General features: G+C 35.3%; 1 long non-coding RNA gene across 1 annotated transcript in view; it reads left to right on the forward strand.

The window, feature by feature from the left end:
• Positions 1-5,249: 5,249 nt before the first annotated feature.
• Positions 5,250-26,795, forward strand: part of LOC100613634 (uncharacterized) — a 73,389-nt gene continuing 51,843 nt past the window's right edge. Inside the window, exon 1 of the long non-coding RNA XR_680196.5 lies at positions 5,250-5,389. This is a non-coding gene — a long non-coding RNA (uncharacterized LOC100613634). The remainder of the gene's footprint in view (positions 5,390-26,795) is intronic.

Here is a 26,795-nt window from a genome sequence, read left to right on the forward strand (position 1 = left end):
TTGATTTCCAATGTATACCTAAGCTCTTTTCAAATGTCTATTTTACCTCTGGTTATTATTACACTCTTGTAAACTTGAATTGTTTTTCAAATGTATGTTATAAGTCTGTTTACATTTGAGTACAAGAAACTCCTTTCCCTGTAGATATCAAAATAATTTCTGGACTGGAAGAGTGTGGGAGGATTTGGAGCTGTGCTTATGGTATGTGAAGAATCAAGATGACATAGGTGCTGGTTGCAAGCTTGGGAAGGCTCTCCTTAGTTATTACTACATGTGTATATCAAGGAAATAATAGAAATCATGTTTCACAACTATTATTAATAAATTTGTGCCATTTTTATATTTCCTGAATCTGTTGTTCTTTAACTTTATGCTTCATTCCTTTTTTCAGAACTACTTGTTATTTTAAAAATTTCCTTACAGATATTATAAAAGACCTAGAATTTCAGTAGAAAAAAAAAGACAGTTGGTTTGAAAGATCAATGTGCTCCAGCTTCATAAAATGCTCCATGGTGGTAGATTTCAAGTTCAAACAAGTTTTGAAAATGATGCATACTCTCTCCTCCTTTTTGGAAGTCAGAATGCAAAATTGTATTTTGAAAAAGCTGAGGCAACTTTCATAAAGAAGACTGGTTCACTTAGTCTAACCCAATATTGGACCCAGGAATAATTTTTTCATCAAAAGCCAGGACTATAGTAAGAGGAATGAAGTGAGTGAGACACTTGCCCGAGGCTCAAAATTTAAGGAAACACCAAAAATCTCAGTAGTCAACATAGATAATATTTTGATATGATATTTTTAAAAACCAAAATTAATGCAAAAAATCAATGATGAACAAGTTAGCAAAATTTGAAATAAAGACATTATAAATGTTATGTTACTCTACTAGCACGGCAGGAAATACCTGATGAGAAACACAGAATAAGAGCAGCAGGGAGAAGGATTTGATTCTCTATTGATCACTTGCTCTATGGTTGGCACTGGTCTAGGCACAGAGGATACAGCAGCAGCCAAACCGTTGCAGTATTGTTCTTTGGTGGGATAAATAGAAAACATGGCACATATGTAAAATGCATTGGATGTTAGTTATAAGCTCTAAGGTGAAAAACAGCACGAAAGAGGAATAAGAAGAGCTACGTACATTTTGATAAGCGAACCCAGAAATGCTTCTCTGAGGCAATGTCATTGAAGTAAAGACCCAAGAGAGATGAGGGAGCAGCCACGGAGAACAAACACTTTTAAGGATAAAGGAATAGCAGAGACAAAAGACCTAAGGCAGGAGTATACATGATCTATCCCAGGAACAACAAGGAAGCAAGTATGGCTGGAGCAGGCAAATGGTCAAGGAAGAAGAGTAGTTTAGGTGAGATGCAATAGATGGGGGGCAAATTATGTAAGGCCTCAAGTCATTATAGGGGCATGGCTTTTACTCTTAGTGAGATAAGAAACCCTTAGAGGATTTTATCAGGGGAGTGACTCGATCTGACTTGCTTTCCCAGATGTACTGTGTAAATAAAACTGGTACCTATTACAATTTTATGCTCCTCTAGGTGTTTTTCTTGGTTAGACAAAGAAGGGACAATGAGTTCAGTTTTTCGGTGGGTGTATTAGTCTGTTCTCATGCTGCTAATATATACATACCCAATACTAAGTAATTTATAAAGGAGAGGGGTTTAATGGACTCACAGTTTCACATGGCTGGGGAGTCCTTACAATCATAGTGGAAGGCAAATGAGGAGTAAAGTCATGTCTTACATGGTGGCAGGCAAGAGAGCTTGTGCAGGGAAACTTCCATTATTAAAACCATTAGATCTTGTGGGACTGATTTACTACCATGAGAACAGTATGGGGGAAACTGCCCTCATAATTCAATTATCCCTCACTGGGTCCCTCCCACGACAGGTGGGGATTATGGGAGCCACAATTCAAGATGAGATTTGGGTGGGGACACAGCCAAAACTTATAAGTGGCTAGGGGTTATATTCCCGGGTTGTGAAAACAGGGTTTGTACATAGTCTCACAAGGGAGGTTAAGGGTAAAGTTGGGATAATATTTCACAAACCCATCTTTACGTCTCATCAATAGAGTCATCAAGAGCTGCATCAATAAACTTGATTTTTAAGTATACAGATAAATATAGATAGATAGGCATAGAAGTAGCTGTAGATAGAGCTGAAGTTGCAGCTGTAGATGTTGATGTGTAAATGCATATGGATATGGAAACGGATATATAAAATGGTATATTCTAATTATAGTATTATTTAAGATTTCTTTTCTTATGTTTATCGACTATTTGGATGTATAATTTGTATGCTTCTTAATCAAACATGAGAATGCATGTGATGTTCAGAACTTAAAAGATGAGACATCTTTTTGCTTGTGCCTGTGTGTGGGGGGTGTGTGTGTCTGTGTTTGTGTGTGTGTTTTTGTGTGTGTGATTTCCTGTTATTAAGGGCTGGCACAGAATTTTATAATATTCTCTGCTTCTAATATAAACTGGTTTAGTATCCAGAACTTTAATCTCTTTTAAGTTTTCTTACTTAATTTATTTTTAGAATTTGTGAAACAAGAAGCATTTTGCATGTTGGAAGTTGGCCTTATTTGTGAATATTGCTACGTCAAATTTTCATCAAGATTGGTAGCAGACAGCTGCTGACATGCGGAGTCAGGTGCCAAAATCTACTCTCTGTTATATGAATATAAAAGCAATTTTTACTGAAATCAACAAAAGCTTTACCCAGACCCCAATTTCTATCAAAAGCCAAAATCTGACCTTAATTTCTGTTTACATAACCCTATCTATTTCACCATTTACAAATGAAAAATGTCATTGAGTGCTTTTTGTCATACACACATCGAGGCTTTATCTATTTGAGGCACTACTGAAAAAGAACAATGAGTTATGACTTGAACAAACTGACCTACTCTTCTCTACAGTAGCCAGGCACAAATCTCAGCTTTCAGCACATTTGCAATAATAAAATATGGCTTTGTACTGATCTCCAGCCTAATCTATTTTATTATATCCAGAGAGACTTTTATAATCTCTGGAAGTGATGTTCATAGTGGTAATATATGGTGATACTATGACAGCATTTTCTGCAAGAATATATTCTTGTTAGTAGTCACTTTAGCCCGGAAAGTCACATGCAAGCACTCCCTCTATAATGCTTTTCCACAGAACAATGGAAGGAATCCCAAGAAAAAGATCCCTTTTGGCTGTTGAAATGTGTCATTATGAATGGGTGTTCAAGTCATTTTGATCGTTTTAGAGGCCCACAAATTTCATGAGTGGAGATATTCCTTTGTCACAGTGTGATCTAAGTCAGCTCTGATCAAAGATCAAAATTCCTTCCAGGTTAATCAAAAGATCATACAGAATTTGTGTCCAATTGTGGTTACTGCTGTCATCAGTAGGAATCAGAGGATTCCTTAGATATCAGATGGCAAGACTCAAAAAACAAGGTATAGGTATGAACCAGAGTCTGAGCTTCACAGAAACAGTAGCATGATGGCATAGAGTCAGACAGTGAGGGAGGTTGTTAGAGACTGAATTGCGTCCCCCAAAATTCACAAATTGAAGCCCTCATCCCCCATATGACTGTATTTGGAGATGGCCCTTTAAGGAAGTAATTAAGGTTAAAAGAGGTAATGAAGGTGCGGGTGTAATTTAATATGACTGGTGTCCTTATAACAGAAAGGGGCATTAAAGATATGCACAGAGAAAAGACTACGTGAGGACACAGCAAGAAGATGGCAATTGGCAAGCCAAGGAGAGAGTCTTCAGGAGAAACCAAATCTGCTGTCACCTTCATATTGGACTTTCATGCTGCAGAACTGTGAGAAAATAAATCTCTGTTTAAGCCACAACTGCTATGATATTTTGCCATGGCAGCCCTAACAGACTAATACAGAGGCCTCAGCCCTTCCTTTTGCTTTATTTTAAAATCATACTAGTATATCACTTGGCTCTTAATAATTTAGAAGGTAGAGAGTATGCTTACAAATACACAGCCTATTTCAAAATATTTACATTACTGTGTAATACAGGCAATGCAATTTTGTGCACACCACTGCAAATGTGATGTCACCCTTTTTCTTTTCTCTCGTACTGCCTACTGGATTCTCAAATCCAGTCCTATCTTTTTTTTATTATTTAACTTAAATCCAGAAAAGCTGCTCCACAGACATAGATTTTTTTTAATAATAAGCTTGAGCTTGATGTTAATTTCCTCAGGGTTAACGCTCAGGTGGCTTTTAGCTATTCTGTCCTGAGGTTAGACCATCCCTAAGTCTTCTCTTCTTTGCCCTTCAGAATCTGAGCCTTTTAGATTCTCCTCCTCTCATCTCCCACTGCCTCACTTCAGCGGTTGCCTTCATATGGAGTAGAGAATGCATACACTAGAAGCTGAATGAAAGGAAGTTGAACCGCTGGAACTATAGAGAGGATGAAGGCGAGAAGGTCCAAAAGAAGCAAAGCTTTTTGCCAAACAAGGGTGGCAATTTGTTGCATGTGGAGAGAGTTAGGCTAAGCCTCATGTCCTGTTGTAGCCCAGGAGCAAGGGATATAGTCCATGGAAACCTCTAATTAACCTTTGCCATGTGAGAGTTTCTGCATCAGGTAGACTATGTCATTTGAACATGAAAAGAAAGAAAACTAACTCTTTTCCAGGTTTCTGTGTATGTGTTTGGCTAGCTAACAGTACAGCCTTTTTTGTTACGGACTGTAGCAGCTTCTCTCTTCTTCGGTAACTTGTGTCATGCTTTAATGTCCAACAGCAAATTTCCATAGTCTAAGATGCTGGCCACTTGTACCCAATCCATTATCAGTTTGTATTCTGACTGTGCTTTCTTTTCATCACAAGAAGTCCAGTTTTTGTCTCAGAAACTGCAAGGAATCTACTTCTCCAAGAAACTCTTATTTCACGCCCAGTTCATGATAGGCCACAGAAGTCCTTGGGGTTAGCATTCAGCTTCCATTTCTCCAAAGGACTGAAAGCAATAAAACTTTTATAAAAAATTGACAAAAGAATCAAATAAAGAAAGGGATGTCCCCATACTTGTCTGTCCAGAATCTCTGGCATGCATAGATAGAGGACCTGCGTGATCATTACAACCAGGGTCCATGGCGGATCAAGGAAATAGGCTAAGAAGGACAAAATAGAAACTTCATCCTTACTCATTTCAGGCAAGATGATTAAGTGCAGAAATATCTGGGTCATCAGCTGAGGAGAGCTTGACACCAGTTTAAATTGGAAATAAACAGAGAGTTGTAGAGGAAGGGCAGGGTGACTGGTCAAATGAGAATCTTTGATCAGATTTCATTAGGTCATCTCATGGAGAATCAGGCTAAAATCTACTATTGGACAAAGAGTTTCTCTCCTACAGGTGAGCAAAAAACGTTATTTAATATATATTTTATATAAGATATACTTCCTAATATCTGAGTTTCTCTAGCTTTAAAATAAATAATCCTCTTCCTTTATGACTGTTATAGGGACATTTTAATAAGATATTTCCCATAATATCTGTTAAGTTTCTTTGAGGAAAAACAGAGGAAAACAGAATCTATTATTAACATTAAAAGACTAGTTGATGTCGATCGCTTTATAATGTAGCTTCTGAAAATCCCCCTCAACTCCATGCCTTTAAGCAGATAATTTTAGCTAAGTAATGACTTTCCTAAGTAATGTGTTAGGATGCAAAACAAAACAAAGCTATACATTATAATGTAATCAATGATTAATTCACATTTTAGTTTAAACTGTAGAAAATTCTGAACTTATCAAGAAAATAATTTCAAGATAGCTGTCCTAGATAAAATAGATTACCTCAGAATGTATGTACTAGGAAAATAGAATTTATATTTATTTCTTCCACTGATAACCCAAATAAATGCAGTCATCATTATTTTTCAACAAGACATTATTTTCGGAAACTATTAACTCTTTCAGACCATTTGAATGTGCACAAAACCAAATGGAATGCTTTCAGTCTCAAAAGAATGGGACTTTTCTTAGTGCCTAATTAGTTTTCTTTTTTTAACTTGGGTGATCTGCTCAGAGTCAGGTCACCTCTTCAAAGCAGGCCCAGCAAACTCACATTATACAAGGTCATACTCAGTAGATGGAGTTTCCAAGCATGTCAGGTCATATTTCCTTTGGAGGTACAGGACATAGAGAAAAGTCAGAAAGTACAGGTTAGCCAACAGGCCAACAAACAACTATGTCAATTACTCCCTAGGGTAGTCCACCACAACTGCGAGAGTCCACACACATAATTATTAGTGACACAAGCATTTGCTTTGGCCAACTTGATATAACTTCCCACCTGAAATAGTAAACTATATGGGCAAATAAGCCCCCTTTTTTGCATTTTTATCAAACAGGATTCAGTTAGGGTATTTAATCTAATCAAACAATTCACAAATAGTTAATACATTTTTAAAATGTAGGTAAAGTAAATATTTTTATTTAGATTCAAATAAAAGCATGGATATTTGAATTTTATTTCAACCAATAATTGCAGGTATAGGGTTGCAACATTCAACAATGGGTACAGTTAGAGGATTTTTCCTTTTCCTCTTTGATAATTTATTTTCTGGAATTGGTGCTAATAAAAACCAATTTTCAAAAGTCAATTAATTTGAAAAATAATAAAGTAGTACAGTGATATGGCCTATAAACTCACCACTTATATTCAATAGATATGTTTCAAAAAGTTGTGCACAAATTTAAATTTTTAAAAAAGAATCATATCAAATACATTAATGGTTTTCAGAGGTAAAAATACTCCAAGATGATCCTTAGAGAAAGCTAATAGAGCTTTCATATAAACATGCCTACCAAAAAAAAAGAAAACACTTCTCCAAATTTTTTTTTGTATCTCGGTCTCAAATATTTAAGCAAAAATTCTGCAATACTCATGTATTTAGTCTAATGATGTTAACTATCTTCCCAGTAGTAATTTTATTCAGGAAAAGAAAGTCTTACCATAGTCTCTCCTGAAGTGACATCACACTGACTTAGGAACTTTTCTTACACTCTGCCTTGAAGTGATTTCATGCTGGTTATATTAGTTTCCTATTGCTACTACAACAAATTACCACAAACATAGCAGCTTAAAGCAATACCTGTGGGGACTTCTGTGTTCCAGTTTCATATTTAAATAAGCTTAAAACCCTTCTCCCATTTGCCCTGAGAATACTTGCTGGCAGTGCTTTTGGTTGCGGCATTTACCCCAAAATAACTTTGCCACAAAATATCTTGCATTTATTATTATTTTTGTATCACTCTAGTATATCAACTTTGGAAACAAAAGACATCATTCTATTTATAGCATTCTAGTTTTAGTGGTGGTATTTCCATTTACAAAATATAGTAATTCTTGATAGCTAAAAATGTGAAATCCCAGAAATGGTAGCTTTCCTACACATGATGTTAACATCATTCTCGAACAGTTGTTGGCTGAAGATTCATTGGATGAATACGATATTTCCGAAACAGATGATTCTGATGATTCAGACTATTCTGATGTTAGTTCTGTTTAGAAATAATGTCAATACCAGTTTTTATATTTCATTTTCATGTTGAAAATCAGTCATATTTGCTTCAGCCTCAAAGAGCATGTTTATGTAAAATTAAATGAGCACTGGCAGTGAGCTGCACTTCTTTTTTCTAAATGGCAAAAGGGTTAAAGTCAACATTCTTTCAAACAAGTAAAAAGCTGAACAGACTGAGAAAGCAACAACTCTTCTTGAATCTGTAATAAAGATAAGGACATAGGGCAAACCATTAGCCCCAAGATTGGAGAGACAGATAGATAAATACAGGGAGTCTTGGCTTCACTGAGCAGTGACTCATGAGGAGACACTGCTAGGGGAACCAGTGCCAGGGTAGGAAAACCTGAGCTGTTATTGATGAATTGCTAGCGGCTCAGTGTGGACAAGTCTGAGAGTTAAAAACTCCGGGAGACCCAATCACAGGGAGACTGCCACAATACTGTGAGATTTACCTCCAGGAACTCCACCAGGTTCCCACAGTAAATATGAGAGAAAAGTTCCTTCATGCTTCTAGTAAGGGAAAGGGAAAAGGAACCATTTTGCAATTCACCAGAGTACTCTGTTCTTCTTAACAAGCTTTACCTCAAGAGATATGATTTCACCAGATCCTGATCTGCTGGGATTTTATCAGAGCAGAACTGATTGAGGGAAGGGAAATATCCAATTCCAGCTCATGTCAGCCAACCTGTTCCACCTAAGGGGGAAGAAAAAAACCTAGAAAGACTTGTGACATTCACAGTTCAGTAGCATTAGCCCATTAAAAGACTGAAATGTAATGATAGGACTATACAGTAAATTTCTCCTCCCCACACACCTCACTACCACATTGCTAAAGGCCTATTTATAGCAGTTCCTCTTACCAGGTACATTATGTCCGGCTGTTAAGAAAAAATCACAAGACATACCAAGAGGCAAAAATACAATTTGGAGAGACAGAGTAAGCATCAGAAACAGATATGGCAGAAATGTTGGACTTGTCAGACAAGGAATATAAAACAACTATGATTAATATGCTCAGGGCTCTAATAGATACTGGACAGCATTCAAGAACAGATGAACAGTGTAAGCAGATATATGGAAATCCTATGAAAGAACCAAAAAGAAACACTAGAGATCAGAACCATTGTGACAGAAATGAAGAATGCATTCAAGGAGCTTATTAGTAGGCTGGACACAGCTGAGGAAAAAATCTATGATCTTGAGCATATCTCAGTAGAAACTTCCAAAACTGAAAAGTGAGTATAACAAAAACTGAAAAAAAAAAAAACCAGAATATTTAAGGATTGTGGCACAACTACAAAATGTGTAAATACATATAATGGGAATGTTGGAAGGAGAAGCAAGAAACGAAAAGAAGAAGAAATATTTAAAACAATAATAATTTGGAATTTCTCCAAATTAATATCAGATACCAAACCACAAACCCAGGAAACACAGAGAACGTTAAACTGGATAAATGCAAAAATAAAAAATAAAATAAAAAACACCTATACCATTATTACACCTAGACATGACATTTTTAAACTACAGAAAATCAAAGATAAGGAAAACATTTCAGAAGAAGTATGAAGACAAAAATACCTTACCTATGAAGGGACAAAAATGAGAATTATATCTGACATCTCCTTAGACACCATGCAAGCAAGAAGAGAATGGAATGAAATATTTAAAGTGTTGAGAGAGTTAAGATACCAACCTAGAATTCTGCAGTTTATGAAATTATCCTTCAACAGTGAAAACCAAAAAATGAAAATAAAAATTGAGGGAATCTGTTGCCAGTAAATCTGCTTTGCAAGAAATGTTAAAATAAGTTCTTTAGAGAGAAGGAAAATTATATAGGAAAATTATATAGGTCACAAACTCAGATCTACATTTAAAAAAAGACCATTGAAGAAGAAATAAGTGAGGGTAAAATGAAAATTTTTATTTTTTTACTTAATTGATTTAGCATGTAACAATTTGTTCATAATAACAGCAACAATGTATTCATTTATATTTGCTTATATATGTCTGTATTTATAAATATGTACATATGAGTAAAATATATAACAGTAATGATACAAGGAACAAAATGAAGTAGGATTATTTGGGGTACTCACAACTGCTGAAGTGGTATAGTGTTATTTGAAAGTGGATTTTGATTAGTTGTAAATATATACTGCAAACTCTAGCACAACCACTAAAAATTTTTTTAAATGTATAACATGTTAACAAAGGTGAGAAAGTGAAATCATAAAATGCTCAATTAGAACAATAAAAGTAAAAAAAGAGTGAAAAAAAAATTCAAAATAAAGACAAGGACAACAAATGTAAAATAGTAACATATGGTAGATATTAATCCAATTATATCAATAATCACTTTAAATGTCAGTGATATAACTACATCAATTAAAAGATAGAAATTGTCAGAGTGGATCAAAAAATAAGTCCCAAATACCCAGATACATGTTTTCTAAAGCAACCAACTTTAAATATAAAAACACATGTAAACCAAAAGTAAAAGGATAGAGAAAAATACACCATGCTAACACCAATCAAAAGAAATAAGGAATCAAAAAATAGAAAAAAGGAATAAAGAATAAGGAATCAAACAGAAAAGAAATAATCAAAAGAAATAAGGAATCAAATAGAAAAGAAATAACTAATCAAAAGACATAAAGAATAGAAAATAAACAAGGAATTAATTTCAGACAGAACAGGCATCAAATCAAGGAAAGTTATTATGGATAAAGAAAAGCTTTGCATAATGATAAAGGGATATAATAGTACCAGTAATGAACAAGTGGAATTTGAAATTAAAAACATAATATCATTTACCTTAACACCACCAAAAATGAAATACTTAGGAATAAATCTAACAAAATATGTACAACATGTGTATGAGGAAAACTGCAAAACTCTAATGGAAGATAGCAAAGAAGAACTAAATAGAGAAATATGCTATATTCATGGGTAGGAATACTCAATAATGTCACAATGCCCATTCTTCCCAACTTAATTTATAGATTCCATGCAATCCCAATCAAAATCCCAGAAAGTTATTTTGTCGATATTGGCAAACTGATTCTAAAGTTTATACAGAGAGGCAAAAGACCCAGAATAGACAACAAAATATTTTAAAAGAATAAAGTTGGAGAACTCACACTACCTGACCTCAAGGCTTACTGTAAAGCTATAGTAATCAAGGTAGTGTGGTATCAGTGAAAGAACAGACAGATTCATAGAACAGAAAGAAGAGCCCAGAAATAGACCCACGTAAATCTAATCAATCAACTTTTGACAAAGGAGCACAGACTATACAATGGACAAAAGATAGTTTTTTTTTTCAACAAATAATGCTGAAACAAGTGGACATTCATATGCAAGAAAATGAATCTAGACACAGACCTCACACCCTTCACAAGAACTACCACAAAATAGATCATAGCCTAATGTAAAAAACAAAATGGTAAAATATTCAAAAATAATATAGGAGAAAATCTACCTTGGATTCAGCAATGACTTTTAGATATAACACCAAAGGCATGATCCATGGAATAATTAATAAGTTGGACTTTATTAAAATTAAAAACATCTGCTCTGTAAAAAAAAAAAAAAACAATGTCAAGAGAATGAGAAGACAACCCAAAGAGTTGGGGAAACTATTTGCAAAAGACATATTTGATAAAGGACTGTTATCCAAAATATACAAAGAATGCTTAAAATATTCTACCCAATAATGCAGTAAAAAAACCAACAACCCAATTGAAAAATGTACTAAATGTACCAAAAATGTACCAAAAATTGAAAAATGTACAAATGTACTTAACAGCCACCTCACCAAAGAAGATATAGAGACAGCAAATAAGCATATAAAAAGATACTCCACAATCATTGTCATCAGGGGAGTACAAGTTAAAACAACAATGAGATACAGATACACACCTTCAGAATAGCTGAAACCTAGGCCACTGACAACACAAGTGCTGGTAAAGATGTGGAGCAACAGGGAACTCTAATTCACTGCTGGTAGGAATGCAAAATGTAGTCACTTTGGAACACAGTTTGGCATTTTCTTACAAAATAAATATACACTTACCTTATGATCCAGCAATCCCACTCCTTGGTATTTATCCGAAGGATTTGAAAAAAGCATGTTTGTACAAAAACCTGCACATGAATGTTTATACCAGCTTTATTAATAATCACCAAAACTTGGAAACAACCACGATGTCCTTCAGTACTTGAATGGGTAAACTGTGGTACATCCAGATAATGGAATATTCAGTACTAAAAAGAAATGAGTTGTCAAGCCATGTAAAGATATAAAGGGAACTTAAATGTGTATTATTAAGTGCAAGTAGCCAATCTGAGACAGCTACATACCATATGATTCCAACAATATGGCATTCTGGAAAAAGCAAAGCTATGGAGAGAGTAAAAAGATCAGTAGTCAGAGGCTGGGAGAAGTGAGAGATTAATACAGAGGACTTTTAGGGATGTGAAAACACTCTTTATCATACGATAATGGTGGATATGTGTCATTATATTTGTTCAAACCCATAGAATGTACAACACCAAGAGTGAACTCTAATGTAAACTATGGACTTTGGGTGATTATAATATGTCAATGTAGGGTCATTAATTGTAACAAATGTAGCACTTAGGTCGTGGGTATTGATAATGGGAAAGGCTGTGCATGTGAAGGGGCAGGAGATGTATTGAAAATCTCTGTACCTTCCTCATAATTTTGCTGTGAACCCAAAACTATTAAAAAAAATAAAACAACAACAACAACAACAACAACAAACATCCATTATCCCATGGTTCTGTAGGTCAGATATATAGATTGACTCCACTAGTTTTACTGCTCTAGAAACCACAAGGATATAATCAAATTATCAGCTCACTGGTCTCTTATTGAGAGTCCCCAAGAAGGACCCTCTTCCAAGCTCAATCAGGTTGTTGGCAGAATCCAGTTTCTTGGAATTGTAAGGCTGAGGTCTTATTTCTTTGCTGGCTGTCAGCTGGGGGCAACCCTCAGCTCCTAGAGGCTTCTCTCCAATTATTTCACGGGGGTTCCTCCATGTCAGAGCCTGCAACAGTACATTTAATCTTTCTCATATTTGAAATCTCTCTGACTTCCTCTCCTGCTTTTAAAGACTCAATGAGACATTGAACCTAACCAGATAATCCAAGAGCATTCCCCTAAAAGTCAACTAATTAGTACCCTTAAGTTATCTGCAAAAAACCTTCCCAGCAGTGTCTAGATTAGCATTTGATTAAATAACCAGAGGACAGGAATCTTGGGGGGACATCTTTAGCCTTCTGCCCACACACTGACCAATACTGACATCACAAGTGGCTCAAATGTAGCCATAGTAAATATCTTTAAAAACCAGTAGTTGTCTTTCGTGCAATGATTTTCCTCTCTTGAGCAATGAGATTCCTCTCTTGAGGAATCTCAACTAAGTTGTACAACCAAACATCTTGAAAAGCTACAGGATATGGAAAGAAGGCAGGCTAAAATTAGAAGTGGAATTATGAGAGAAACAAAACACACCAACACCAAATGTATTTTGATCTTTCATAATGCTGAGATTTTAAAATAAAATTTTGGATGTGGGCTGCATCATGTCACAGCCATTTATATCCACTAAAGGTGAATAAGTGTTTATCATTTAAGGGTATATGCTAAATGCCTGACCTCACAATAGATATTTTTAGTTCTAATTTAAAAGTGCTTTTATTGAAGAAACTCTCAATGGAAACAATTTAGCTATCAATTTTTTGCTTTTATTTAGAATCTTTAACTCTGTTTAACTCTGATATTGAAATGGATCAATATCAGGTTTGCCAGATGATACTTAAACTATATCCACTCATAAGGTTTAGATATGACTGGACATTAATTAGTGGGAAACACAAAAGCCTTGCAAAATTTATTTTGCATGGGCTAAGGAGCCTCCCAGAAAAGAATTGCTCTTACAGGAATGAGCCAGGTATGTGAAATGACCTTCATCTTTAAGGAAGGGTAGGCATATTGAGTTCAACATGCAATTGTCATTCAAAAATAAAACAAGTCCATCTGAGAAGCATTCTGGAGAAATAACCCCTGAAAGATCTAGCCATGTGTCTCTGTTTGGCTCTGAAAAAACTGGGGAAATATAGTTCTCTATGTTATCTAGGAAGAAAAGAAAAAGCAGTGAGCAAGAGTAATGTCTATAAAGAAGTGCTATTACTTTTAATTTTATGTTAATTTTGAAGAATTTACACTTTTCTAAATTCTTTTGTAATTTCTGAAGTTTTGCTTATTAATAATCTTGGATATTCTATGCAGATTATATTATCTATAAAATGATGTAAATTTAGTCTATTTCTTTCATACTATATATCTCTTGTTTCCCCTTTACATATTGATCTGTCTGCAGGAAAGGTGTAATCTTATCTTATTCCTGAGTCACACAGAAATGCTTCTAAGTTTTCACTGCAAAGTATGGCTTTTACAGAAGGTTATTAGTTGCTACCTTCTATAAGGCCAAGCCAGATCCCTCATAATTCTAACTTCAGAGTTCTTTTATAATGAGTAATTATTGAACTTTTAGTGTTGGTTTTGTATCTACCGATCTGATCAGGTTTTCCTCCTTTAATCCTTGAATGTGTTGAATTATATTGATAGATTTTTTTTCCATAGTTTTTTGGAGAAACAGGTGGTATCTGGTTACATGAGTAAATTCTTTAGTGATGACTGTTGAGATTTTGGTGCACTCATCACCAAGCAGTGTACACTGAACCCAATCTATAGTCTTTTATCCATCACCCCCCTTCCACCCTCTCCCTGAGTCCCCAAAGTCCATTGTATCATTTTTATGCCTTTGCATCCTCATATGCTCCTGCCTATAGGTAAGAACATACAATGTTTGGTTTTCCATTCCTGAGTTACTTCACTAAGAATAATAGTCTCCAGCTCCATCAAGGTTGCAGCGAATGCAGCTTTTTATGGCTGAATAATATTCCATCATATATATATGTACCACAATTTCTTTATCCACTCATTGATTGATGGGAATTTGGGCTGGTTTCATATTTTTGCAATTGCGAATTATGCTGCTATAAACATGTGTGTGCAAGTATCTTTTTTGTGTAATGATTTATTTTCCTCTGGGTAGATACCCAGTAATGGTACTGCTGGATCAAATGGTAGTTCTACTTTTAGTTCTTTAAGGACTCTCCACTCTGGCTTTCATAACGGTCTTACTGGTTTACCTTCCCACCAGCAGTGTAGAAGTGTTCCTTTTTCACCGCGTCCATGCCAACATCTATTATTTTTTGATTATGGACATTCTTGCAGAAGTAAGGTGGTATCACATTATGGTTTTGATTTGTATTTCCCGGATAATTAGTGATGTTGAGCACCTTATCATGTGTTTGTTGGCATTTGTATGTCTTTTGGGAATTGCTTATTCATGCCCTTAGCTGACTTTTTGATGGATTGTTTGTTTTTTGCTTGCTAATTTGTTTGAGTTTCTTGTAGATTCCGGATATTAGTCCTTTGTCAGATATATAGATTGTGAAGATTTTCTCCCACTTTGTAGGATGTCTGTTTACTTGCTGACTATTCCTTTTGCTGTGCAGAAGCTCTTTAGTTTAATTAGGTCCCACATATTTATCTTTGTTTTTGTTGCATTTGGTTTTGGGTTCTTGGTCATCAAGTCTTTTTTATATAGTGAATTATCCATAAACTCCCAAGACATAGTCTGTCAGGTAATGTATTTGTACATGTGTTTGTATGAATCTGTGAGTATGTGTTAACATATGGTTGGATTTAATTTAACATTTTATTTAGAATTTTTGTTAAATGAAATTAGCTAATAGTTTTGTTTGTCTAGTTTAGATATCAATGTTATCCTGTCCTGCTAAATTTTTTGTAGCTCTCTTTTCCAATATAAATAACAGGTTGCATGTGATAGAAAAATTCTATTCTTCAAATTTTACTAAAACCCATAACAACATTTGGATTTGGCAGCACATAGTGGAGGAAATTTTTGCTACTGATTGTATTCTTGTACACTGTTTTATCTGGTCAGGTTTTTAAAAAAAAAACATAGTTATTAATTTTGGTGATTTCCATGTTTCTAAAAAATTTTTCATTTCACCTAGTTTTTCACATTGTTTATAACTTTTTTCAGATTGTTTATAACATTTTTTAAAAACTATGCCTACTTGCCTATGGAGTCCATTTTATTTCTAATATTATAAATCAATTTTTTCCTTTCTGAAACTTTGCCAGAGTTTCATTTATCATTATTTAAGAAAAAGATAAGTACTTTGGTTTTCTCCACATTTGTTTTTCCAATTGTTAGTCTGTTTTTAAATTCATTAAATTTAAATTTTTTATTTTTTATTTTCTTCTTTGTATTTAGTTATATTTCTTTTCAATCCCACCCAACTTTTGAGTTAATTAATTAGCTTAGTTACCATCAGTGTCTGTCTCTGAAGAAATAAATTTAAGATAATAGTTTTACTCCAAAGTGATATAAGGACCACCTAATTTTTCCTATGATTTTCTATTTAAATCATGAATTATTGAGAAGTCCATTTTTAAAGTTTCAAATGTATGGAGATTTTTGTCACTATCTCATAGTTGTTGGTATTTAATTTCAAGCATCATGCTCAGAAAATATGATCTATAAAAAGCTAATAATTTGAATTTGTTGAGATTCTTTTCATGGCCTAATATACCATCAAGATTTATATATTTTTAAAACATCTTGTTGAATTTTAGTAATGTATATGTTTCTAGAAAACTATCAATTTCTTCTAGGCTTTCAAATACATAAAGTTTTTCAATAATTTCATTGTTTTAAAAGAATGTGTTCTCTATTTTGGCTCTGTAAAGTTCTTTGTATACCTATTAGCTCAAACTTACCAACTGTATTACTAAATCATTTATGTCAATAATTATTTCTCTTCTGATGATTATGTGAGAGTATAATCTCCTGGAATGATTATGAAGCTCTAAGTAATTTGCTGTGGTTCTATCAAATTTTTCTTGATATATTTCAAAATTCTGATGTTAAGTCCATGAAAGTCTGTAATAATTATATCTTCCTGATATTGCTTCTTTTTTGCACAAACTTCTCCCCTTTGTTTTTTCTAAATGTTTTTCACATTAAGTTAATTTTGCCTGACAATAATATTGCCCTCCAGCTTTCTTAATAGTAGCAGTCCACAAAGTGTTGTCCAGGGATTCCTGGAGGCCACTGAGACCCTTTCAGAGATTCTGTGACAGCAAAACTATTTTCTTGATAATGCTAAGATGTCTTTTTTTTTATTATTCTGCATATCTTATGAGTGATGGTGGAGTTTCCCAAATATTACATGACGTGGTATGGCAACAGATTGAATGTAGGCACAGCTCTGAGGATCTAACCACTCTCTATTAACTAAGATATTAAAAATGATTAATATTGTAAATCAATGCGATTCTTCAAACTAATTTATTTTTGTTTTAAAAAAAGTTATTCTTCAAAAAAGTTATTTATATTGATATATAAGGGGTTTATTGTTATTTTTAAAGGCACTAAAACTGTTTCTTTTAATATCTCTGTTTTGAATTTAGTAAGGTAAATACCAGTGACTATAAACCATATGAACAGAAACTCTTTCGGGTTCTTAGTATTTTTTAAGAATTCAAAAGCTGCTGAAACGAAAGCAGTCAAGAACCATTACTTTAATTTTAAAATATGTATTTGCAACATTTCTATTAATATGTTGAGTATTTAATTGACTCATAAAGAGCATGCATATATTTTAATTTTTAAAAAAGTTCAATCTCTTATTTCATACCTTTAATAAATTATATTACAATACATTGTGATTACTGATATATTTCAACATATATTTCCTTTTTTTTGCTGTTTTTCATATATTTTTCATTTGCCTTTCTCAGCATTTTACTATTTCCCTAGCACCTATTGAATTAACCACATTTTACTCTACCAATCTATCTCTAAAAATGCAAATTGTCACTCTTTATATTCTTAATACAAAATATAAACTAATACATTTATTTTTAAAAAAATCAGTGTTTCTAATTTTTTTAAAAAACATATGGAGAATTTTGCACTATTTTACTTCTTAGCATGTTCCACTCTGTCCCATTTTCCAGCATCTTCTATCTTTGCCATGGAAGGTACAATTTTTAACCATATGTTAATTCTGCCATCCTGATTTAAAAGTCCAGATATTTTTTCCAATGACAGACAATTTTTGCCCTAACAGAAACTCTGGTACCCACTGTTAATATAAAATTTTCTGCCCTTACACCTTCAATGACTTCTGATTTTTGTTTTTTTTAAGTATGAAGAGTTTAATATTTAAGACTCTGATCAATGTTAATCCAAGACAAGTAGTCTAGTCTGATTCACCACTGTTTCCCTACCTAAAGCACACACTTCAGCTGAACTGGATTACAGGACACTTCCTGGACATATGCCATCATTAGCCATCTCTATGTCTGTGTCCATTTGCTATTTCTGCCTTGAATTCCCTCCTTAGTCTTCAATTTTCTATTACTAACTTGAACCACGGTCTGGTTCAAATGTTCCTTCTTCTACAAATACCTCCTTGGGAAGCTCATATGGAAACAATCCTATACACTCTTAAGCATTTTGTATTATTCAAAATGCAGGTATCCTAATGTTGAATTGCTTGTAGTTATTTGAGAGTTTACTCTCTTTCCCCAATTATATGGTATGTTCTTTGAGGGAAGAAATTATTTAAGCCACTTTTTAATATTCTATATCACTAAACAAAGGATTATTCAGAAAGCATTAGGAAAATTAATAATTTCCCGGAATATACCTGTTGAAATCAACTGACATAGAGTTAAACAATTACTTTTGTATTTCCTAAAAGAAGATCTTCATGCCTTTTTAAGACAAGAGAGATATTCTCTGCATGCAGTGGATTCTCTTGGTTTGGGTATATTGGGACTCCTTCCAACCATCAGCTGATAGGGAGAAAAGAGACACAGCTTGTGGTCTCCTCCATCCACGCTCTGTATTCATAGCATCAGCCAAAGTCCAAGAAGCAACAAAAGAAGTAAACTTTTTAGCTACCGTCATTGCCTCTTTCTTTACTGCCATTTGCTAAATCATCACAGGGCACTACTGCAAAAGAGCTAATGAAATCACTAAACTCATTAGCAACACTAGTCTGTGCATATGGTTTCTTAAGCATTTCAAAACAGTTTTAAATAACATTAGTGTCTCTTTGTTAATATCCGAAATACATGCTTTAAAAAGGAAGGAAATCTAACAGATTACTGAATTAGAGAGTGCCTATCACATACAGGATGAAAATAATATATTTTTAGCAACGATTTATTTTATCCTAATTCCCTCTGTTTTCACAGACATGCATTACTATATAAACTAAAGAATATGCTCGTGTATGTAAATCATAATGTGAAAATAGTGTCCATAGTCCACTTTTCAAATATATATCATCTGGTACCTTTAGTTTATTTCGACATAATTATCAAGTTCCTGCTATTTTCTAGGTACGACATAAGTCATCAAGTATATGAAGATAAATAAACACACTCTCTATTCTCAGTGCACTGGAGGCAGTGGAGGAAATAAACAACTAAAGAGACAATGTCAATATAATGTGGTAGGATCTCTGAAAAGGGATATTACTGCACATATTGGGATTTCAGGAAAGGCTTCCATGATGAGCTCACCTCTGGTCATATTCTTGCAGGTGATTATGAGTTAACCAGAGAATTGTCATTAAGGAGGAGAGGCAAAGCAAGATGGTGGAGTACAGTGCTCCACCTGTCACCCCCTACAACACCCACAAGGACACCAGCTTAACAACTATCTACACAAAAAATAACACCTTCATAAGAACCAAAAATCAGGTTAACCCTCATAGCACCTGGTTTTATCTTTGTATAGCTGAAAGAGGAGGCACTAAAAAGATAGAAAAAAAAAAGTATTGAATCGCTGACGCCACCACTTGCCAACCCCCTGACAGTGATGTGATGCAGAGAGCATCTCTAGGTTCAATAGGAGGGAGAGCAGAGCAATTGTGAGGCCTTGAACTCAGTGTTGTCCTTTTGGAGCAGAAGGGAAAACTGAGCCACGCTCAGTAGAAGCCCATCCATGGAAGGAGCATTTAAACCAGCCCTAGCTGGAGGGGAATGGCTGATCCCAGTGGCTGGAACTTGAGTTCTCACGAGCCTTAACTCTGAGGGCTAAAGTGCTCTGGTCTTTAAGTAAACTTGAAAGGCAATCTAAGCCATAGAAACAGTAACTCTTAGGTGAGTCCTAGCGCTGAACTGGGCCCAGAGACAATGAACTGGCCAGGGTGGGTGAGGGAGGACACACAACCTAGTGAGATACCTGGTCTCAGGTGCTGGCATCACCCCTCCCCTAACTCCAGGCTGAAGAACTTGCTGCTTCAAAAGAGATCCCTTTCTTTCATTTGAGGAGAGGAGAGGGAAGAGTAGGGAGGACTCTGTCTTGCATAGGCTAGGGCACTGGTCAGAGTTGTGAGGCCTCCATTCCAGGACTTAGCTCTCAGACAGCATTTCTAGACACACCCTGGGCAAGAAGAGAACCTACTGCCATGAAGAGATGAACCCAGTCCCAGCAGCATTCATTACGTGATAACTGAAGAATCTTTGGGCCCTGAATAACCAGCAAAAATACCCAGGTAATATGTGGAGGGTCTTAGGTGAGCCTCTGAGACTTGCTGGCTTCAGGTGAGACCCAGTACATTACCAGCTATGTGGCTACAGTGTGAAACTCCTTCTGCTTGAGAAAAGCAGAGCAAAAAGTAAAGGGAACTTTGTCTTGCACCTTAGGTACCAGCCCAGCCACGGGCAAGTAGAGCACCAAGTGGGCTCTTAGGGTCCCCACTTCCAGGACTTGACTTTTAGACAGCATTTCTGGACCTGTCTTGGGCTACAGGTGAGCCCACTTCTCTGAAGGGTGAGTCCCAGGTCAGGCAGCATTCACCACAAGATGACTGAAGAACGCTTGGGCCTTAAGGGAACATTGGTGGTAGTCCGGCATTACTCTTCATGGCCAGTGGTTGTGGTGGCTACTGAGTGAGGTTCCTCCGCCTTTGGAAAAGGGAGAGAAGAGTAGGAAGGACAATGTCTTGTGGTTTGAATGTCAGCTCAGCTGAAGTGCAATAGACCACTGTATTCATCAGGGTTCTCTTAGAGGGACAGAACTAATAGGACATATATATACATATATAAACACACACACACATTTATTACATGATAAACATATATTAGAGGGACAGAACTAATAAGACATATATGTGTGTGTTTATAATATATAAACACACACATTTATTACATAATAAACATATATTTTTAAATTTAATATGTATATATGTTTATTACATAATAAACATATTTTATTTAATATGTATAGTTCTTTAGAATGTATACATAATATGTGTGTGTGTGTATGTGTGTATATATATGTATATATGTGTATGTATATATGTGTGTGTATATATATATATATATATATATACACGTAGGGGAGTTTATTAACTATTGACTTACATGATCACAAGGTCCCACAATAGGCTGTCTGAAAGCTGAGGAGCAAGGAGAGCCAGTCCAAGTCCCAAAACTGAAGAACTTGGAGTCCCATGTTCAAGGGTAAAAAGCATCCAGCACGGGAGAAAGATGTAGGCTGGCAGGCTAGGCCTGTCTTGCCTCTTAATGTTTTTCTTCCTGCTTTATATTCACTGGCAGCTGATTAGATGGTGCCCACCAGATTAAGGGTGGATCTGCCTTCCCCAGCCCACTGACTCAAATGTTAATCTCTTTTGGCAACACTCTCGCAGACACACCCAAGAATAATACTTTGAATCCTTCAATCCAATCAAGTTGACACTCAGTATTAACCATCACAAACATCAAGTGGACTTCTGAAGTTTTTGACTCTAGACCCTGACCCCCAGATAGCACCTATGGACCCATCCAGGGCCTGGGGGAACTTGCTGCTCTGAAGGGAAGGACACAGGCCTGGCTGGCTTTGCCACCTCCAGTTTTAGGTGGCTCCAAAAGAGAGAATCCACTTGATTGGGAGAAAGTAAGGGAAGAGAGCAAGAGTCTCTACCTGGTAATCCAGAGAATTCTCCCAGATCTTGTCTAAGGCCATCAAGGTGGTACTTCTATGGGTCTGCAAGAACCACAGCATTATTGGGCTTGGGGTTCCCCTTAAAGCAGATACAGCTTAGATCACAACACCTAAGTCTTCAAATATGTGTAAAGACTCCCCAAGAAATATGGGTACAAACAAGCCCAGACATTGAAAATTACTATAAATGTCTAACTCTGCAATGCCCAGACACCAAAGAACATCTACTAGCATCAACACCACCCAGGAAAGCATGATATCACCAAAGTCACCAGGGACCAATTCTGGAGAAACAGAGCTATGTGAATTTTCAAACAGAGAATTGTCATTAAGGCATTTCTGTCAGAGGTGTAAAGTACTATTCTATACACTTTTAGAAATACTAAAGGGCTGTCCTGAGTACCAAGGACTGCAACCAGCCAGTTAGGTGGTGAACAGAATCTTGTATTGCATGAAAATAAGCTAAAGATTAAGTTATAGTTATCATCTCCCACCTTGTTGCAGGAGAAGACTAAACTCCTGTAGAAATAGCAGGTTCTCTTGAGAAAATATAGTCCCATAGTCAAGATTATCTCCCTTTCAGAGACCCCATGAAGAATTTTAAAGGCTGTGAACAGTCCTGAAGTCAAGAAATTGGTTTTATGTTAACTCAACATCTCCCATACACACTCGGATTCTAATAGTTTTTCCACTAAAACATGATTAACCTCCAGTGTGACTCAAGTATTTGACAAAACATAGTTTGAGCAATATTGAATATAAACTATGGAATAGCTATTGAGCTCATAACTTCACACATATATTGATGAATGTGGACTTTATTTGGCATTCAGTAGGGAGCCATCAATATGGTTCCAGCAGAAAAATGGCTTGATTGGAGCCACAATGAGGGAATGTAACTCAACAGTACTACAAGAATGAATTGGAGGGGAGACAGTCAGGAGGTTTGAATACGAATGAGTAGAGTTCTTTCTTGGAATAGTTTAAAATATAAAACTATAAACATATATTTTGGAAATTCTTCCAGGTTTAATAAATTCTATGATAATATACTAGTGATATTTCTTTGAAAATCTATAACAGGTGCCAGAAAGAGCAATATCCACTTTATTATCAATTCACATATATTTGGGATCTCCATGGGGGCACTATGCTTGTATATAACACCAAAAACAAATTGCAACAGGATTGCTTTGCTGTGAAACTGAAAAAAAAAATCATGATACAAATAATTAATTTCAAATTGATTCAATTACTGTAGTCAGTCACTACTAAACTATCTTTTAAGCACCCACAGGGTCCATCATACTTTACTAGGTTCTTGTAAAAATCCATAAAGATATTATGACAGATTTTTTTCCACCACAGTAATCTGTAATTGGTATTAGAATATGAAAAAAAGCCAGTGCTCCCTGTAGTTCATCAATGCTGAGTCCATACAAAACATAACAGACAGCAGTGATCTGATCAGCCATTAAATAATTGTGCTCGGTGTCCAATCAAGAAAAGTAGACCTTTAAACAATCCATCATTGGAGAGGATATTGAAATAGATAAATTACAAAGTTTTAAAAATACATATGTCTATGATTAAGTAGAAATCTTGCAATAATGCACAAAGTCTGGGCCACAAGCAATTCTAGGACCTCAGAACTGGGGTAATAGAAAATTCGTGTATTTATGCAGTCAGTTAGAAAATTTATATTGAGCACAAATATGTGTGTGGCACTGAAAAGCATAAGGATACAGGATGGAACAAAATTTTCTCAAACGCTTGCTCTTGTGGAAGTTGAATTCAGTCAAGGGGAGACAGATCTTATACAAATAAGTAAGATTAGATATAGACATAGATATCTGAAGATAAATCATGGAGAGTATAAATTAGGAGGCTGGAACCGCAGTGAGTAGAATTCATTCTTGGAATAGAGGCTTCCAAAATGTTGGGAGAATGTGAGAGAAAAATGTTTCAGGTAGAAGATATCACAGATATAAAGGCCCTGAGGCAAAAACATCTGTGGCCAGGTTAAAATACATAAAAGAAGGAACAGTAGAAATAAGCTTAAAAAATAGCAAGGTATAGATTACGTAGGACCATTATAATGAGTTCAGCTTTTACTTTGAGTGTGATGGACATGTCGAAGGGTTTTAAGAGGTAAGTTCTCACATGATTTTAAAAAATAACTGTGGCAACTGTATTAGAAAGGGACTAGAAGGTCAGTTGACAAGGACATAAGTAGACAAACTAGCCAGAAGACTTGTGCAATAATACAAATGAGGAATGGTGGAGGCTTGGATGAAGGAAGTAATTGTGAAAAAGTGGTCAGACTTAGGATACATTTTGATGATAGGGCTGACAGGATTATTTTGGTGGAGAAACCAAAGATGACTTCGTCTTTGGCTTGAGCAACTGGACAAATGAAATTGCCATCTAATGAAATGTGGAAGACTGTAGGTGGAAGTAGGTTTTAGGAGAAAGATTGGAAGTTCATTTTGGGGCATGTTAAGTTCAAAATGCATGTTCAGCATCCAACTGGAGATATGGAGTAGGCAGTTGCATAAAAGAGTTTAGAAGTCAGGAAACTGTTCAGGGCTGTAGACAGAAAATTAGGAATGAATGTTGTCACTAAGGGAAAGAGCACAAATAAAGATGAGGCCAAGTACTGAGCTCTGGAACACACAATAGTAAGAGGTCAGGGAAACAATGAAAAGCCAGTAAGGCAGATTGAGTAGAATGGTCAATGACATAAGGAAGCCAGTAGAGTGTGGTATCTTGAAATCCTAGTGCAGAAATTGTTTCAATAAAGAAAGAGCAGGTCAATTGTATCAAATACTGCTGATAGATCAAGCAAAATGAGAACCTAATATTGACTATTACACTTAGAAACATGAAGATTATTGTTAACTTTGAAAACAAAAAGTGTTAGTGGAGAGCTAGAGGCAAAATCTTAGGGGAGTGAATTTAATAAAGAGGAAAAGAAAAATTGAAGCCAAATATAGATAATTCTTTTAAGGAGTTACAGTAAAAGATAGTATAAAAATAGGATGATAGCTTTCAAGACATGAGCATCGAGAGGCTAATTTGTAATAGTCGATATATGTTGATGAATTCAATACAAAGAGAAAAAATAATCATGTAAGAGACACCCAAGAATTTCCAGAGCTAAGTCTTCAGTTAGGCTATAATTGGCATCTATTGCCCAAGGTTGAATTTACTAGCAGTAAGGACAGTTCACATTTGTTAATAGGAAAGAATTCACCCACATGTAGGTATATGGATATAAGTGTATGAGGGAGAGATCTCTTCTCAATGCTTCTGTATTTTATTTGTGAAATAAGAAGCAAGGTCATCAACTAAAATTGAGGATAGAGGAATACATGGTCATTGGAAGAGATGACATGTTGGAGATGTCGTTTGAAGATTTCAGTAGAGAAGAGTGTGTAAAGGGACAGAAAAATGTGGTATATTTGTCAGGCAATCCCAAGGTCCTATTTGGGGTCAATGATATCTAATTTAAAGTAAGACCATTAGCATGATTTTGAGGTGGGGGACACTCAGCCAAATTGAGCTGAGCTGAGGCTTGAAAGAAGTAGGTAAAGAGTTTAATTTAGATACTGATGAGTTTTGTGAGATGAGTATACCAAACCAAGACAAAATGTAAGGATACTGAAGATAGATTCTTTTGAGTGATTATTTATGGGCCATGGAAAAATTCCTTTGAGTGATTATTTATGGGCCATGGAATTCAGGACAGATAAGTAAAGAAGTCAAATGTGATAACAGTAATGCAAAATAAAAATAGTAGGAGAATCAAATGGATTGTAGGTCCTTAGTGGTATCAAAAATTCATTAAAGATTGAATACCATAAGGAGTGAAATTGCAAAGTAGTAGATGATACTGATGAGGAGGATGAGCAAAACTGATATTATTATATTAGCAGTTTTTAATAATGTCAGGGTTTCAGATATAACCATGAGACCATATGATGAGAAGAGAAGAGGATAAAATAAATGAAAGAAAGAAATTCAAAGAGCTGAAAAGCCAGGATATTAAAAAGATTCTGTTCATGGATATCAAAATTACGTAGAGTTTTTTTCAAGAGTTGAGAATGGAAAAAATTAATACTGGGAAGGTGTGGGCAAAAAAAAGAGAAAGGTGGCCAGGCACAGTGGCTCAGCCTATAGTCTCAGCACTTTGGGAGGCTGAGGCGGATCACCCGAGGTTAGGAGATCAAGACCATCCTGGCCAACATGGCAAAACCCCATCTCTATTAAAAATACAAAAAAATTTGCTGGGCGTGGTGTTGGGCACCTGTAATCCCAGCTACTCAGAAGGCAGAGGCAGGAGAATCGCTTGAACCCGGGAGGCAGAGGTGCAGTGAGCCGAGATCACACCACTACACTCCAGCCTGGGCAACAAGAACAAAATTCTATCTCAAAAAAAAAAAAAAAAAAAAAGAGAGAGAAGGGTAAGTGAGGTAGGACAATAAGAGTTTCCAGGTAAAAATATTTGACCTTGATTATAATTTTAGATATTCAGTGGATACCATTCATTAAATTTTATGTGTTGTGGGCCATCAGGGGAGCTTATTAAAAATCAAGATTCTGATTTAATTGGTCTGGGGTAGAAGCTTGGATTCTGCAACTATAGTATAGAAAGTTAAAGGAACATGAAAGAAAGACACACACACACACACAGAAAGAGAGAGAGGGAGGGAGGGAGGGAGAGGAGAGAGAGAAAGTGTTTGGAACAAGATTTATGTTTAGAGAATACCAAATACACTCTGGAGACTCTTAATTTGTTTTTTCCTTTTTGCATTTCTTGTTTTCTTCCCAAGTACAGAAGACCAAATTAAACTATCATTCAAATATGAATAGAGGAAAAGAAAGTTTCCAAATTCTAAAACCAACCCAGCTATGGAATAGTTATTGTTGATACCTGACACATAGCCAGGTGTTTTGAATACATGTCTAAAAATGTGTTGCTTTGAATATTAACATTTTATTTAGATAGTTAAACCAAAATCAAAAAAAAATGTTCATCTCTTTCCCAGAAGAAACTACTGATGTCCTTTGC

Source organism: Pan troglodytes, chromosome 4 (genome assembly GCF_028858775.2).
Source record: "Pan troglodytes isolate AG18354 chromosome 4, NHGRI_mPanTro3-v2.0_pri, whole genome shotgun sequence".
NCBI lineage: Eukaryota > Metazoa > Chordata > Mammalia > Primates > Hominidae > Pan > Pan troglodytes.